General features: G+C 34.3%; 1 pseudogene; it reads right to left on the bottom strand.

Annotated features, from left to right (window-relative positions):
- The window catches only part of LOC137631763 (E3 ubiquitin-protein ligase RNF220-like), a 180,695-nt pseudogene that overhangs the window by 154,321 nt on the left and 8,610 nt on the right, over positions 1–17,764 (bottom strand).

Raw genomic sequence — 17,764 nt, 5'->3', positions numbered from 1 at the left:
TGCCTTCCTTAGGTAACTATCCATCGTTCGGTATTCATATCCTCCGTTCGTTCACGAATGACAGTTAAGATACAGGTTGACATATCCGATCTCTAAGATTGGTCAATTTCACAAAATAAACACAATTTCTTGCAACAAGAAGACAACTACTTCCATCTATAGGCGTATATGAAGCTTTCCACACTCGAGGATGTTGGTATGTTGTTTCAGAAAATTCGAAATATGATGAATATGTCATCCAATCGGCTCGGTTACGGTTGCCCCACCTTATAAGGGATACGGGCTATTGCACTGACAGCCCATAAATGTCATACATGTATTAGGCATAAATATTAAATGCGAATAACGAAAACAATCCCTCTTCCCAACAATGGATGGTACAAGCTATTGTATACATGCATCTCCCCCTTAGCATAGGGGTTTACCACAGGGCGAGGGGGAAACCCTTCTCTCAATCCCTAATTTTCGACTAAAGATGAAGTTGGTGTATTCTCTACACTTTTTAATGAAATCAATACCTTATTTCATCATATTTCCCATAAACTGTTAGGAATTTTCCCAAAGGATACATGAATATGTATATGTAAAATCACGCACACACACACACACACACACACACACACATATATATATATATATATATATATATATATATATATATATATATATATATATATATATATATATATATATATATATATATACACACAATGAGTACATATACATATTTCTAATAAATTACGGATTATTCAAGGGGGATTAAATGTAAAAAATAATAAATAAATAAATAAATAAATCTTCTGTTTTTCCTAAATATCATTCAGTTTTGATAACCCTTCAACACGGTAAGGTATTCCCATATTTGAAGATATTTCACTAAAAAACGCTAATCAGAGCTTATATGACCTTTGTTGACCTTTTATTTTGGTAAATTTAAATCTACAGGATCCCACTCTTGCTATATAGCATACACTAACAAATAAATTAGTAACTCCCATAACCTAATAGTCTGGTTCTATCAATATAATTATTGACTTCCCATCTCAAGGTAAGCTAATTAACTTGGTGTGAAGCCAAGTTGGAGATATTCAATATCTCTCTGAAGATTGTGAGGAAAGCCAGAAAACATCGGATATTCGATTATAGATAAATACCAATGACCCTATAGTCTAAGAAAACCAGATATTCCCATATATATATATATATATATATATATATATATATATATATATATATATATATATATATATATATATATATATATATATATATACTGTATATATATATATATATATATATATATATATATATATATATATATATATATATATATATATATATATACTGTATATATATATATATATATATATATATATATATATATATATATATATATATATATATATATATATATATACAGTATATATATTTATATATTATATAGATAAATAGATAGATAGATAAATCTAGACATAGGAGAGAGAGAGAGAGAGAGAGAGAGAGAGAGAGAGAGAGAGAGAGAGAGAGAGAGAGGAGAGAGAGAGAGAGAGAGAGAGAGAGCACAATACTAAATGAGCTTAGTAGAATTGTTTTAAAAATTGTATTCTATATGGGACATAAATAACGAAATTATTGAATATACAATTATAAACTCGGAAAAAAAGAGATCCAACCGAATGCTATGCTTATCAAAACTTTAAAACGAAATTTCCCAAACAAATAGATTTCACGGATGCGTGTCATGTGTAACAATAGCTGTGTTAACGTATTATTTGTGATTTAAACTGATTGCTGTGATTTAAAATTACATGATTTATATGTTATCACTGTTATATAATATTTAGGGTATATGGACATTTGTCGAATTTACCATTTTTCCATTTTAAAAATGAAGTCTGTATTTTATGGCTTTTTTTTACATTGTAGCTTGGCGTTTTATTCTATTATATTCTATTTTATTTCATCTTAGTTCTTAGTTTTTCTTTTTGTTTATTTATTTATACTTTTTTCTATGACAAAAATCAATATTTTTTAATGGCTGGTTTACAGATTTAAGTAAAACTTACATTATGATTACAATTATTTCATTTATTGTTATCAATTGTATTTCTTGGTTACCTTCCATAATTTTTAAGACATTCTTGCTTGTCAATACTGTTATTACTATTTTCCACAAAACCACAAAAACCTAACGGAAATTAGAACTAGTGCTTAAAAGGAAGTGACCTAAATTGCGTTACTTTATAGTGAAATAGGTCTTAGCACATTAATAGAATTAAGATTGAAATATGGATGTAATTAGTACGATCAGGGTCTATTTCAAATTCGAATAGGGTTCTAATAAGTATATCTATTGTAAGGGAAGCAAGAAAATTTCCCGAAGATATACCAATTGATTTAAGAAGCATAAAAGGAATGACCATGAAAGTTTAAACGCATTTACTGATACGCAAGGAGTGCATATAACACTTTCTACAATCTACACTCTAAGATAGGGATAAAACAAGGAATGATACTGATATTTTGACGTCGAACACTCATAATTATTTTATTTACTTGAGAGAGAGAGAGAGAGAGAGAGGAGAGGAGAGAGAGAGAGAGAGAGAGAGAGAGAGAGAGAGAGAATATTTAAAACGATTAACATCTGAAGAATGATTTCATGTCGCTGATTACATGTTTCTAAATCTGATCCCACACGGCTAATTCACTGTCCAGTAAACCGAAACACACTACCAGGCGTTGCCAAAAAGACACCGAATTCCATGAATTCATAATGGGAGGAATTTATTCTTTCGCATCAAGCTCCCCTTTCAAGATTTCCATCGCTCTCCCAACCACACATGGGCTGACCTTTCAATAGTTGTGTACAAGAAGAAAAATGAGGTGCGGACGATATAAGGTACGACCCGGTTTACATGATTTTTTTTGGGGATAAATCATGACTTTTGGGGAGAAAAATATGAGTTTTTCTGGGGAAAAAATCAGGACGGATGGGAAAAAAATCATGAATTTATGGGGAGAAATCATGCATTTATTGGGGGATAATCATGAATTTATTGGGATAGCCATGAATTATAGGGGTAAATCATGAATTTATGAGAGGAATCATGAATTTTAGGGACAAATCATGAATTTTAGGGACAAATCATGAATTTTAGAAGGAAATCCTGAATTTTAAGGGAAATCGGGATTTTTAAAGGGTAAATCAGGAATTTAAGGGGGAAATCATGACTTTTGGGAAAATATCATGACTGGGAAAAAATTATTGCTTTTAGACAAAAAAAATAATGAGTCCACCAAATGAATAACGCTAAACGTAGCAAGCAATTACCTGCGTATTTTCTGAGTAGTTAAGTGGCCAAACTCCCCCACCACCAATCTAAATTATTATAAACGCAGGTAGTTGAAACAAATCATGTTAGTTGATATTCCTAATACATTTGCTAAGCCTCTAATATAATCATAATAACGATAACAGCCGATTTTATATTCTGTCTTAACCCACATGCATGTTAATCATCCTAAGAACAAAAGTAAATATGAAATGAAAGGAAAGTTGTCCACGTTGATCAAATATAAGACATCTTTCATTATTGAAAACTAAATTAAATTGGTTTTAAACTTTCACACATAATTTAGAATTTTATGTAAATTATAGAAAAATTGAACAGCAGTTCTTCAAATTAAAAAATGTAAATAAAAATTGATTTCAACAAATTGCCAACTACTTATATACTCTTACTGAGGTAGGATACATTTAAACCGGTAAGCCACATTCTATACCCCTAAAAAAGGTAAATCACATAGTATAACGACACTTCGTGATTCCTTCCAAGGTCTATAGACCTTGATTCCTTCAAGCAGCTCAGAACCTAGAGTCACGACGAAGAAGAAGAAGAAGAAGAGGATACCGGTGTTCAGGATAACCTCGACAACACACAACCTCTCAGATACTGGTCAAATTAACGGGACATCAAGGGTTTCAGTGATGAGCTGTTTTAAATTGAAATATGTATAAATTCGACGGAAATGGCCCAGCTGTAAAGGCCATTCAAACAGATATATAATTCAAAACTATGAATAGATGGAATTCCTAGAACAGGAAATGGGGCGAATTTGTTTCCATATTAGGTCAACAAAGCATCAAAACTGAACCTGTGCAATCAGGAATCATTACTCACCACATTTCATGTTTCTCAAAGGCAAATGAAATTGGTGTTCAAGATGCTAGGCAAAGAGATCCTGACTATTTCGTTTGCCTGTACAAGAGGGTTTTTTAAAAAATTTGTTCTATTATCTTTTTGTATTTTCTACATACCGAAAGAAGGCTAATCTATAATGGTCTGGTCTAACTCCCCGTTTAATCGACAAACGACTGAGCTGATTTTGTTCTTTACATAAAAAAGTTTTTTTTTTTTGCGTCACACGTGAATTTGAGGGACCAATAAAATTATGCAATAAATAATAACTCGCGCATATGAATAACATATTTCATTACATTCTACTGATAGAGAGAGAGAGAGAGAGAGAGAGAGAGAGAGAGAGAGAGAGAGAGAGAGAGAGAGACCTGATCAGGGTACCTCCAGCCCTGCCAGCCCCACCACCACCGTGGCAACAAAAGCGCATTGGATGACACGACCCTGTTCAGAATTCAAGAATATTAATATAGGAGGCGAGCGGAGGATCCCCCTTGTTACGAAGCTTTTCATCCGTCGGCCAAATGCTCAGATGAGGTTGGATTACATTCACCGCCACAAAGAGCTCTCAGACTCTTTCTTTCTTTGGCACCGGCAAAAAAAAAAATATTCTTACATCTTACAGAAGAAGCGATGATGGAATAGACGAGAGGTCCCTGGACCTCGGGAAAACGTATAGTTGAAAGCTCGCTGAAAAGGAACCCGGTTGGATGAGGAAGATGAATTAAAAGGAGTCAAGAGGTTTTCTGAAAAGACTTGCAAAGGCATCTTTGTGGTGAACGCAAATAGAGATACAGAAATGTATGTAGGCGGAGGGAGAAAAGTCAATTCCATTTGAAGTCGCTGTTGGTTAAATGAATGAAACTAAAAGACGTTGAAGTAGACACAGTACATAGAACAAAAATCATGTATTTTATACAAATATATTTGAACGAATTTCATCGATAATTCAATCATAATCACTAGAAATTCATTTTTCACATTAAGTACCTTTTAAAATTAAGATTTTTCTTTTTGACCACACCTAAGCCGACCTTTCGGATAAGAGTTACGCTTGACAAAACTGCAGTTTTGACTACCCATTATTTTACACAATGTTGAGTAATGAAAGATCTTTATGGCAGGTCAAGTTTCTGACCTGACCTGAACCTTGTATTATCATCACCCCTTGACTTGGACCGCCATTGCTTCCACTCTACAATGTATGCAGGGGGGGGGGGGGAATGGGGGTGAAAGAGAGGACTCTCCCTTACTTCTGGCTCTGTTTCCCTCTGGTTCATACATCAGAAGGATAATCCAGGCGGGACGGGTAGGGGTCCCAAACCACCTGAGCCCTGCCACAGGATTTACACTTCCCCCCATCTCTCTCTCTCTCTCTCTCTCTCTCTCTCTCTCTCTCTCTCTCTCTCTCTCTCTCTCTCTCTCTCTCTCATTAAGTAAAATATGAACATGGAAATAACACGTTATTTTTCCGCAATTGTCCAAGCACTGATCAATAATAAAATCTTGTTTTCCTTATATATTTCAATAAACGGGTTTCATTCACTTATGATTTGGCGATACCAATGATGCTAAGACAAACGTCAAGTTGTGTATTATTTTGGAGATAAAAAAAAAATTTATTCTGGAAAGCCACCAACTATACAGTAGGCATAAGATCCAAATTCACTCCAAAATTATAAAAAACATAAAATTAGTGTTATTAATAATGAAAATAATAAATTTCCCAATAAGTATTTGTAATGATAGTAATGACAGTTGCGCTGATGATCATATCAACAATAATAATAATGACAAAACACACGAAATCTAAAACTCCGTGGTCAACTAGTAAGGAAAATAGTATAAAAAGTTTTTAGTTATAATTTCTTATAAAAGAAGTGGATAACCAATCTTTATATCTAAACGAATAACAAACTATCTAGAGAACAATGCATGGCGCAACAATAACAATTCTAGATGAAACTTTAAGTGAATTGAAATGTTGCAATCTTCTGTTGCTAAAATTAAACCTTCGTTCAATTTTCTTTATATAAAATGATGCTATTTTATTTTCTTTAAACAATCAATTTGGCCGCCCGTACTTTTTTTTTATGCCGAAGTATATATAATTAAGGATAGAAACATTAAGGTTCACCGGAAAAGTTTTTTTTCAAGTTTAAAACTTTTAACTTTCTTTTTACGTTCTTACAGCAAAGGAAAAAAATATTAGGAGTCACTATCATTTTGACAGCTAGGATTCGATCATGATGTGAACTAGAAATTTATATACGATATACACACAGACGTGACACACACACACACACACACACACATATATATATATATATATACTATATATATTACAGTATGTATATATACAAAAGTATGTGTGTGAATTTATGAATAGTAATTTTTATATGCTAACATATACAGTAGATAAACGCATTATATATTACCAACATAGCAAAATCATTTGAATTTTGAAATAACTTCTAAAAGCTTCGCCAATTTGCAAAAGGTCTTGGTCCATCATCCCTTCCTTGAAACGAGGAAAGATATTAAGTGGGAAATCGAGGGGCCATCAAAGGCCAACGGAGTATTTTCTCGTCATCTGAAGACGGCGGAGCAAGAAGGGGCGTTACTTTATCCAATGGTCTCCTCGCGCGTTATTCGGACATTGGGAAGGACAGCGAGACTCGCTATCGCCGCTGATGAAAATTTGATTAAATTCTGACCCTTTATCCGATCAGAAATGGGAAGCTCATTGTTGCTCACCCTCGGGCCAATTGGTGTTAGCGGTCGACTGGTCAGTGGCGTCCGACACGTAAGGGGAGAGAGAGAGAGAGAGAGAGAGAGAGAGAGAGAGAGAGAGAGAGAGGAGAGAGAGAGAGAGAGAGAATGCAGCCTTTGCAATGGCCGACAACGCGACCCCGCATAGCCAGCAATGTACGCCAATGCTTGCACGAAATGGACGTTTACTTGCGTTGCGAAACGACACCACTTTCTTAATTTGTAAATACAGTAAGGAGAATGCTATTAAGTTAACGGAATTATTGAAACAATAAATATCATTCAATTACAATGAAGATAATGAGTAAAAAAAAATCTGTAACAATAATGTGAATAAAGAAGACTTCCGCACATACCTTTAGGTTCGTCGCTATTAGAATTAGGTGTATCGGTGTCACGAGCGTGTCCCGGCGATTCCCTGGAGCCGTGTGAACCTCGCGGTGACGGTGAATCCCGCCGATCTTCAAGGATCCCGAGACCCCCGCCGCCGCCTCCGCTACCTCCCCCTCCTCCTCCGGTCAAGAAAGCTGTCCTCGGGTCAAGTGAGGCCAACAGGGCCGGCGAAAAAGCCCTGAAGAAGAGCAAGGAATGGCCGAAGTAGAACAGCCGCTCTCCTCCATCTTGGCCGTTTTAGCGGGAAGCGGCGAGAAGGCGGATCCGGAGAGGCTGGATGTGGGAGGTGGGGGTAATTTGTTGTGGGCATCTTGTGCACGGGCGTGGGCTTCGTGGGCTGGGTGATGCAGAGGGTGGAAAGCCGACGGAGAGAAAGGTAGACGAGGGTCAAGGTGTGGGTGTAGGAATGGAGGGGCCGTGAAAGGAAGGAGGGGCAGGTGGGGATAGTCTGTGAGAGGCCGAAGGAGGGATGTGGTATTTGTGCCATCCTTCATACTTTCAGTCGCCTGAAAACAAGAAATCTATACTTTGATATATTTATGTTTATGTAATAGACGTATATAATTACATGGAATTCTCAGTTTCTATTAGTTTTGAAATTTTAAAGATATTTCACATCTTGTCTACGCAATGTCCATCCTGGTTAAAATGCAAAATATTACTCTATTGGGAACTATTTTTGCAAAACTCGAGGATAAATGATTACCAAAATCATAATTTATAACTGCTTCATACCCTCAAACTTTTACGAATCAAATTAATCACAAAGGGAATGCGATAGGTAATTTTTTTTTTTTTTTAACATTTCCAGGATTCCTTAAGAAACCTCTAACATCTTACTAAAGCAAAATAACAAACTCTCGACGGACAAACTATCTGAAACACATTATAACTGGGATTTTTTTCCATAGTTTGAGCATTCATAAGGCAGGCTTACTAAAGACCGACTGAAGGAAATCAACCTAGCCTCGACGGACAAATTAACTTATCGTTTTTGGGAGTGTTACTAACCTGTGAGTGGAGAGCATGGTGAAGTCGGAGTGGGTCATGAAGAGAGACGCCCTGAGTTAGACCAAGTAATCCCGCACGCACAAACCCTCCACCACCGTCCATCTGAAAGAGAATTAAAAAGGTCGAATTAAATTAGCACAGAAAATACATTATCACACAAGTACAACACCAACAACAGCAGGAATAAATGCAGCCGTTTCTAGTCCAGCGCTATCCTCTCGGGATTGATGATGGTGGAAGACTTCAGTCTGATCGCTCACAGCAAATGAAACTAGTATGGGTGGCCGTTAGTAACACAGTTTTGATAATTACGGGGATACACAAACCTTCTCTCTCTCACAAAATAAAAAGCGGGTCAGTCACATGCACGAATCCAATTAGGAAAAAACCTTAATCAACAACTGATTACAAAATTATCTTCTCTAGGAAGTGTGACGAAAACAATTTCGTATTGTGTAATTAAGTTGATATTAAGCCTAAGAACGAATGCCAGCTCCCATTTCTCGTGACGACCCATTTATCTTGGTCAGGTTACAGACTCGATGAATGTTAGCTTACCACCGGGATATGTCCGGCAGTGGTTCAAGTCTACAGGAGTTTAAAACATGTTTGTCTGAAATTAACAGTAACTCTCTTGCTAATGAGACTGGGCATGCAATATTTGTTTCTCATTTTTGCTTGTCTTACTCGGTAGAAAATATTCTAAGACTAGATAATAGAGTATTGATATTTCAATCTACAGTAACTAAAAAGGAATTAGGAGCTGTAAAATAACATACTGGTTTTATTTGTCATTGGCAACGCCTCTTCACCCCCTACCCTTCCGTCTAAATGGGCTCCCTGGTTTCAGAACCGGCTCATACGGCCTGAACCACATATTCCATTCCTTTTTATTTGTAATTCTCGGACATTCCAGGAGAACAATGTAAAATTATACATCTGGAAGTGACAAATTAATATACAGGCGATAAGACAATTCTTATCCTGTGACAACAGAGACAATGTGATTTGAACATTTCTATCATTTTCGTCAAGATGCCAGTTTTGTTTATTTCTTTTCAATCATAGCTTTTTTGGCCAAGGTTTCTATGACTTCTATCATATGTTTAGCATGTTCTTGCTAAGTAGAAACAGTAACGGAATTGATCTGTCAAGAAAACGAGATGTGTAGTAATGTGATGCAACACGTAGTCATATTGTGATATTATCTGGATTCGTTATCAATTACAGCCGCTGCTTTTGGAAACAAAAATTCCTAGGATTGGATTTTTGTTTTTCCATTAAATGAAATCCGCGAAAAATAAAGAAAATCCTTCGACATTATTGTATTACGATTAATTTTCCTTCAGAGGAATTCTTATGAACTCTGCTAAGTTAATATAAGTTTTCTTCATGACAGACTGGAATACAATTAAACCCAATGAAACTATTGATGCAAAATCATGGTTTTAAGACTGGAATCTGTAATATATCATGAAAGGTTTGTAGTGAATGACATATGATCTCTTATTTATGATCTCATTAAATTATATCACTACAAATATCAAGAACCTTAAGGATAGTTAGTCTCGTACTATGCTCCCACGGAAATAATAATAATAATAATAATAATAATAATAATAATAATAATAATAATAATAATAATAATAATAACAATAATAATAATTTCCTGTAACTCTGAGTTTGAACTGACTATATTGCTAATCTTCGAGAATTGAAATCTCAGCGAATAATTATAAGGTTGGTGACCCCTGATTTTCACTTCAATCAAGATATATAATTCATTTGTTATATAAAATGGGATTGAAGATGAATTCCGCTGATCTACCTTCGGGGCAAAATTGTAATCAAATTTAACATCTACGAAGGCATGAAAAACTTGATAGTGGTACGCTAACAATAAACAGCTAGAGTAACAGACTTTTAACACTCAGTTCAGCCCATAATTGAGGACTTCGTGTTCACTGCACTTTTCCAGAGTTTTATCCTTGTGAAATCTTGCAGTATTTTTTTTCAGGCCATAAATCAGATATAACACATCTAATCATCGTCCAGCTTTACAAATCCAATCACCAATTGCATGAAACTTAACGATTGATATCAGTCACATTTTTCCGATTTCTGACAATACTGGATTAATTATCTAATGATACAACAGCAATAAAAATTGCAGTTATACACTACAGACATTCTACCGTAGTTTAAAATCGTTACCCGACTTGAACCCTATGGGGGAAAGCTGTGCATTTTCTTATCAGATAAGGGGTGTGTCCAATCTAGTATGAGAGAAGAAAAAAAAAAAAATAATAATAATAATAATAATAATAATAATAATCTTTATTTCAGCAGAAGCCATATACAGAGTTATAGTAAGGGTACAGTGATCTTACACTTTTGACAACGGTACAAGAAAAAAAAAAAGATGAGAAATGCAATAAATCAGTGATATATTATAAACATCAATTAGCAGGTTGACCACAGAGATCTAAGGTTGGGTAATAAAGTCACATAAGAATTAATGCTTAGCAATGATGATACCATACATATTAGCAAACAAAAAGAGAGGGAGAGAGAAAAAAAAAAGAAAACAAAATGGAGATGACAGTGATAATATGTTGGAACAGAAATTGCTTGAAAATGAAAGAACACTGGGGAGGAAAAAAAAAAATCTAGTCACTGAGCAGGGGTGTGAAGGAAATACAGGACATCCAGACAACAAAGATGTAACATAATAAAACACGTTATCATAACAATACTGGGAATCATACCAAAGTTATTTAGTGATGAGGATTTGGCATAGCCACACTATCAAATATTAGTGAATACAATTCATTGTACTGACGCTTCCGTATTCCAGGTTTCCCACATTTTGGATTTTATTCTCGCTGCACTTGCAAGCACATTTTGAATTAGGGGATTTTCACTAGATCGTAGGCGGGAGGTGAGACTTACTATAGAGCGACGAATGATGGTTTTCAGGTTATCCAGTCCATTTTCAACAAACATCGCTGAAGCTGAATGGTGCCTCGGGGTATTGGTGAGGCGCCTTAGGATATCATTGTGGATGACTGTGATACGTCTCATCGATTCTCGCGTATAGTTTGCCCATAGCGAGCAGCCGTATACGTTATAGCAGTAGGTTTGAAATAGGAGTTTTTTGATATCTTGGCGGCAGAAGGCTGACAAAGATTCTCAACGCTCTTCTGTATGTTAAATCGACCTCTGTCGTTAATATCATTGGTGGAACCATGGCCTCCTTTTTCAACAAACGATGATACAAAAACAGTTTTAATTTGTAATAAGTCACATACAGATGTTGCACAACTTTTCAATTCAATTATCAGAATATTTTTTATTTCATATTTAGATGTCGTTCTCAGTTAGCGAGTGTAGATTATTAGTATTTAAAAACTTTACTAAAATCTTATAATTTCCTGCAATATCAATTCCTCTGCGTCAGTTGGAACGCCACTGTTTCATTTTCATTCTTCCGAGTTCCTTACTTTACCAAAAGCTAGCTAACTATACTAATTTTGACAGAAACACAATTGGAAATCAGAATTGAGGTTTTGTAGGTATTATATAAAATACTTGGTTTTTAATTTTGCCTAAAAATTATAATCACTACCCGTTTCACAATTTTAGACTACACTCTAATCGCAAAACATATCGTCCTATACAGGGTGACGTTGAACTGAGTTTCACCCCACCCTTAGCAAAATTTCTCCATGAAGTATAATTGCGTTTCAGCAATGAGTTTTGCAAGGACATTCAACGTTTTCATTATCATACTAGTATTTATGGGTACAAACTCCCATTATATTGTAATGAAAATATTTAACGCAACACACTGAATAGTATTTGATATAATGACATTATTCACTGTGTTTCCTATATCATATACAAATTTGTGGATCACATCAAATCTACCTTCATCAAATGCGCCCAGGTCAACCATAATCTATTTTTTTTTAAAGGTAGGCTCGCTCAGTTTTTGGCCATTCCTGAAGAGAGAGTTTCTGTTTTTGACAACTCTCTACAGTTGTTTCTTATTTAATGACTGAATCTTTTAATCACAATTTCATAGCTGCCTTTACAAAGTAGTATTTCCTATACGAAGCGCTTGCACGTAAATAGGTTTGCTTTTGTTGTACACATATGTAAGACATATTACATGTCGGCACAAATACTGGCACCCTCAAGGAACTTTTTTAAAATCTCTACCTACTTTAATATATTCTCTCTCTCTCTCTCTCTCTCTCTCTCTCTCTCTCTCTCTCTCTCTCTCTCTCTCTCTCTCTCTCTCTCTCTCTCTCTCTCTCTCTTAACAAATAAAGATGAATAAACCAGATAATTCGCAATATTGAGTAAGGATGCTTACATGAGACATTACACTGCAAAAAAAAAAAAAAAATAAGTAAATAAAAAAAAATCAATAAAGAAAAATCTCACAGAGATTACAATAAATTTACCTAAATACAAGTAGGTAAATGTAGCTAATAACTTCAGGGGAAATTGGACTCTTAATGATCGTTCATGAACGGTACAAGCAAGGAACAGGCCAATAACCTAGGTACCGACTAAGGTCTAGATATGTGAGAACCGACAATTTATACATATATGATCAGCGCCCCAGCCCCTCTCCACACAAGCAGGAGCAAAGAGGGTAAGGTAATAGCAGCTAATGACTCAGCCGGTAGACCTAATGTATAGGCTCCTTTAGCTTTCAGTGATAGTGAGGTTGTTAACGCTGGGCAAAACTTTTTCCAGTTCCTGAGCAGAGTTCGAATTTTTCACCCAGAGATCGTGAGTAATTAATTGACTCGGACGACTGAAACTCGGAGCAAACTACAACTCATATTAACTTCCCTTTGAATTACCTTGACCAAAATAAAGTTAGTTTATTGATATACATTTAATATCAAGTTAATAGAGATCATTTTTGAGCAAGAAATAATTAAACTAGTTAACTCTATTTCATCAGTATACTTCCTCAAAAGTATACTTCAACATTTTTCGAAACAAGATTTGTTTATACGTAAAATGGATAATAACTTTCTCCCTCGCCATTGACGGGTTTAAAGTGTATCTACAATGTTCCAAATATAGTTAGGAAAAGCATAAATCACAATTTAGTGAACACATGTGCTCAACGATACCATACAAAATATATCATGACCGTGGCTGTAGGCATTTTCCATATTACTGTAAACATCTACTACTTACAACGACTGTGGTTTTTACCATCAATGGTTAGTTGGTTTTTTGCAGAAATCTTAAATTCATAATAATAATAATAATAATAATAATAATAATAATAATTACTTAAGAGAGAAGTATTTTTTTTATTTATTGCCGTTCATATAGTAGTACTAGCATCTATTCGGCTCTTCTTAGCATTAGCCAACTCGATATTAATCATCCATAGGCATCTTCATTAATCGCTATAGGTTATTGATTTAATTTATTTACATCTATTTACGGCAACTAAATTTATAGATTTATCTACATCTATTTACAGCAACTTGATGCATAAATTTATCTATATATATTTATTGCAAATTAATGTATAATATAAGCATATATAATTCTCTGCTAAATTTTCACAAAATGTGAAAAGTTGTTGTGAAAGATCTGTCGTTCGGATGGATTAAAAAATATATGTTCATTACAAATATAATCATAATAATTGCAATATAATTTTCAATAGATTATTAAAACCAAATTAGATCACACAACGAAGTGTAAGAAAAAAAAAGTGATGGGTAATACACATAAGGAATCCTCATACAACAAACGATATTTGCAAGTTATGTTGTACTTGAAGGTATTGTCAGAAATGCCTGGATAGTCATAACAATAGATACTAGAATATAAAGCTAAGAATATCATAATCAAAAAAATTTTTCTAATTTTTGTAAAAAGTTAAATAACAAGACATATATATATACATATATATATATATATATAAATATATATATATATATATATATATATATATATATATATATATATATATATATATATATATATATATATATATATACACATATATACATACATTACTTCTCATCATTTGAGGAGGCGACAATACAGAGAAATTCAAGATATATAATTATTTTAGAATAAAAAACTAAAGATAACGGCTTTCGATACTCGTTTGAATAATCTTTCAAATGCCCTTAAAACTATACAGCTTTTACAAAGCAGAAAATTCCGTACATTCCCGAGCAGCAAAACAGAATCCAAATAAATAACCATTAATATACAAATGATAGATCTAGCATCTTGGCCACTCCCATTATTTCTCCAAAGTGATACTTCTGTAGGTCCAAGATAAGAGACATTTCCGTTGACAATATCGTTAATGGCTTTTTGATCTTATAGGTAGCGCTTGTGCATTCGAACCTTTTAGTTAATCTATAAAGGTAAATAATTCATTCTATAGTTACTTTCTAGACTATTTTTCTGCGTCAAGATGTCGCATATATTACTTTAATGGCCAATCTTACTATAAAAAAAAATCTTATATTTCTCCATTCCTGTTCAAGAGTGATCAAAATTACTTACTTTTAATGCCATGACATGAAATCCTTCAAAACAATTTATAAACAAATTTAGGACTAAGGGTAAAATCATCAAAACGCGTTAATATTTCCTGTTGTAGCCCTTGGTCTTATAGCATCTTGCTTTTTCAACTATGGTTTAGCCTAGCCTGTTATGATGATGATAATAACAACAACAACAACAACAACAACAACAATAATAACGATAGTGTAAAAGGAAAAAAATCATGTAACCAGTATAAAATACATAAACACACACACACACACACACATATATATATATATATATATATATATATATATATATATATATATATATATATATATATATATAGCACATTATAGTAACAATAATAACTAGACAGAAGGGCCACGCCTTAATACGCAACAACAGATCCATACAGGTAAAAAACATGTTTTAGTGCAGACGCAAATTTATAAATGTTTAGTAAAGCGCTGATGGACGCAAAAATAAACCCAAAAACATACTGGTAGATATCGCAAGGACACAATTATTCCCTCTGAGCTCTTTGGGGGAAATGGTATAGTAAAATTATCATCACGTATGTCTCATGATGTACAAAGAATACAGCATGGCTAATAATATTGCAAAGTAGTTGGGCATTTCAGCAAACTAACCAAGTAGCATTATACTGCTGCTCATGCAGATGATACAGTTCTTCAGGCATACGTTTAGAATGTCCAAACTGTGCAGTCACTGTGGTTTACATCAGTCCAGACCTTACGGAAACTTTACAAATTTCTCAACCGTTAGAAAAAAAAGTAAAACTCCGTCAACCGGACACCAGCGACAAAAAGGTAAACTAAAAATTAGCTTAGAAATTTATCCCCATAGGACAGTAATTTGAAGGATGTCCCTTGAGACAGGCAAAGGTTAACCTTTCATACACAGGTACTTCTTCCCTTGACCTATTAATCACAAAAAGTAAATTGAAAAGAAAAATCCTTGAAACTGGTAAAATATACTGAAGCGTATGATAGCCTTTTCATTAGTTCTATCTTTGCTTGAATCTACTGAAATTATAAGTGTTCTAGTTCTAAAAGTAACTAGTTATGTCCCCAATGGAAGAGCTTGAGATCCATTAAAATGATCGATTGAAAACTAGAAGTTTCTCGAGAACTAACTTGAATTGATGGAGTTTGGTTGAGGATTTTGTATGTAGTCTAACAACTACTTCTTATACTTTTTAGTGACACCATTAGAGAAAAAATTAAGCAGTGCCTGTGTTACTGTAAAATTTCTAAGTATTTTCGAAAGGTTAAGCTTAAAATTGTTGCAAAATCAACTTTCAAGTATTATTAAAGCCGTATTACAAAATTACCCTTCGCTCTAATTTCCATCGGGTTACTCAAATGGTAAATTGCCAAGAATAGGATTATTTCTTTAAGAAACCAAATATCCATATATAACGCTTGTCATACATATTTGTTATAAGTCAACAAAAAGGTTTCTTCGTCTTGATCAAAAACCTATTCAGCAAGTGACTGAAAATCCCATTTTCAGCGCTTCGTTGTTCTATTGGCTGGTTACGTTTTTTAAATTTATGCAAACTTATCTTTTCAAATATGTAGGCTATATAGCGAAGCAGAAAACTTGATGAAATATAAATACAATAATATGACGAGATGATGCCCCTGGTATTTTCGATAGCATAAAGAAATTAATCTGCACCAATCACTTTCGGTCAAAGATAAAAAAAGAATATGTAATCTTGGGAATGCAAGGTTTCATAACTACCAGACTTTTCATTTCTCTAGATAGGGAGAACTGTAGAAGAAATTAATGACCGAATATCGGGATGATGGAATCACTGATTTTAAATTTCTATTTACAAAAGCCATTTCTGACTTAGAAAAATTTCACCAAATCTGTAGATTTTAGCAGTTAGAAAGTCAAAGAAATAGGTAAAAACATCATTTGCTATTTAGAATTTACCCAATGATCTAAGTTTAATTATTTTTCAGGAATGCTATCAGCTATCACTGAGAAGCGCAGAAATAGGGGAAATAAACTGTATTGTGAACCCAAAAATTAATGTTCCATACTCTTTGAAAGAGAATGCTCTTGCTGAGAACCACCATAAAAACCGGAAGCAGTTTTCTCGATTCATTACCGTAGGCTTATGGCACAGCCAGTTTCATAGTCTCATAGCCATAAGTTGCAGCGCCACCACAAGACTCGGAACTCTCTTTTGGTCCCCCTCCGGCCTCCTCCCTTTATCTCATCAATCGTTCTATTCAATTGTTCATCCTCATTTAAGAATCATTGCTTTCATTTATTCATTTTTTAATCAATGCCTCGGAGTTATGTGCCACCGAACATAGTGCGCTCACAGCGGTCTTGTTCCCTTTCATTTGAAATGTAATTCGTCCTCATTTATGATAATCGCCATTCGGAACAGAGCTTCAATCTTTTTTTAATTGAAGAAAACTTCCATTCTCTCTCTCTCTCTCTCTCTCTCTCTCTCTCTCTCTCTCTCTCTCTCTCTCTCTCTCTCATCGACAGTTACAGTTAAATGTTACTGAAATAAGAAGCTTTCATTTCTCTTCGCCACCACACGTTGATAAATGTCTCAATTGGAGATGAGGCCCTATTCGACACAGGAACATGTTGCGACCACTTCAGCGGAGATCTCTTACGAAGGTTTCACAGTTTTCACTTGTCCGCTCGAGCAATGGACACTCGCTAACGCAAAAATATCTTTATGTTGTAGAAATTAATACGGAAACGAAACTTAAACGCTTCACATATTTAAAACAACAAAAGTCAATTTATCCACCTTTCCAAACATATAAAAATATATT

Source organism: Palaemon carinicauda, chromosome 40 (assembly GCF_036898095.1).
Source record: "Palaemon carinicauda isolate YSFRI2023 chromosome 40, ASM3689809v2, whole genome shotgun sequence".
NCBI classification, from domain to species: Eukaryota; Metazoa; Arthropoda; class Malacostraca; order Decapoda; family Palaemonidae; genus Palaemon; species Palaemon carinicauda.
This window is presented reverse-complemented; position numbering and strand designations above follow the sequence as displayed.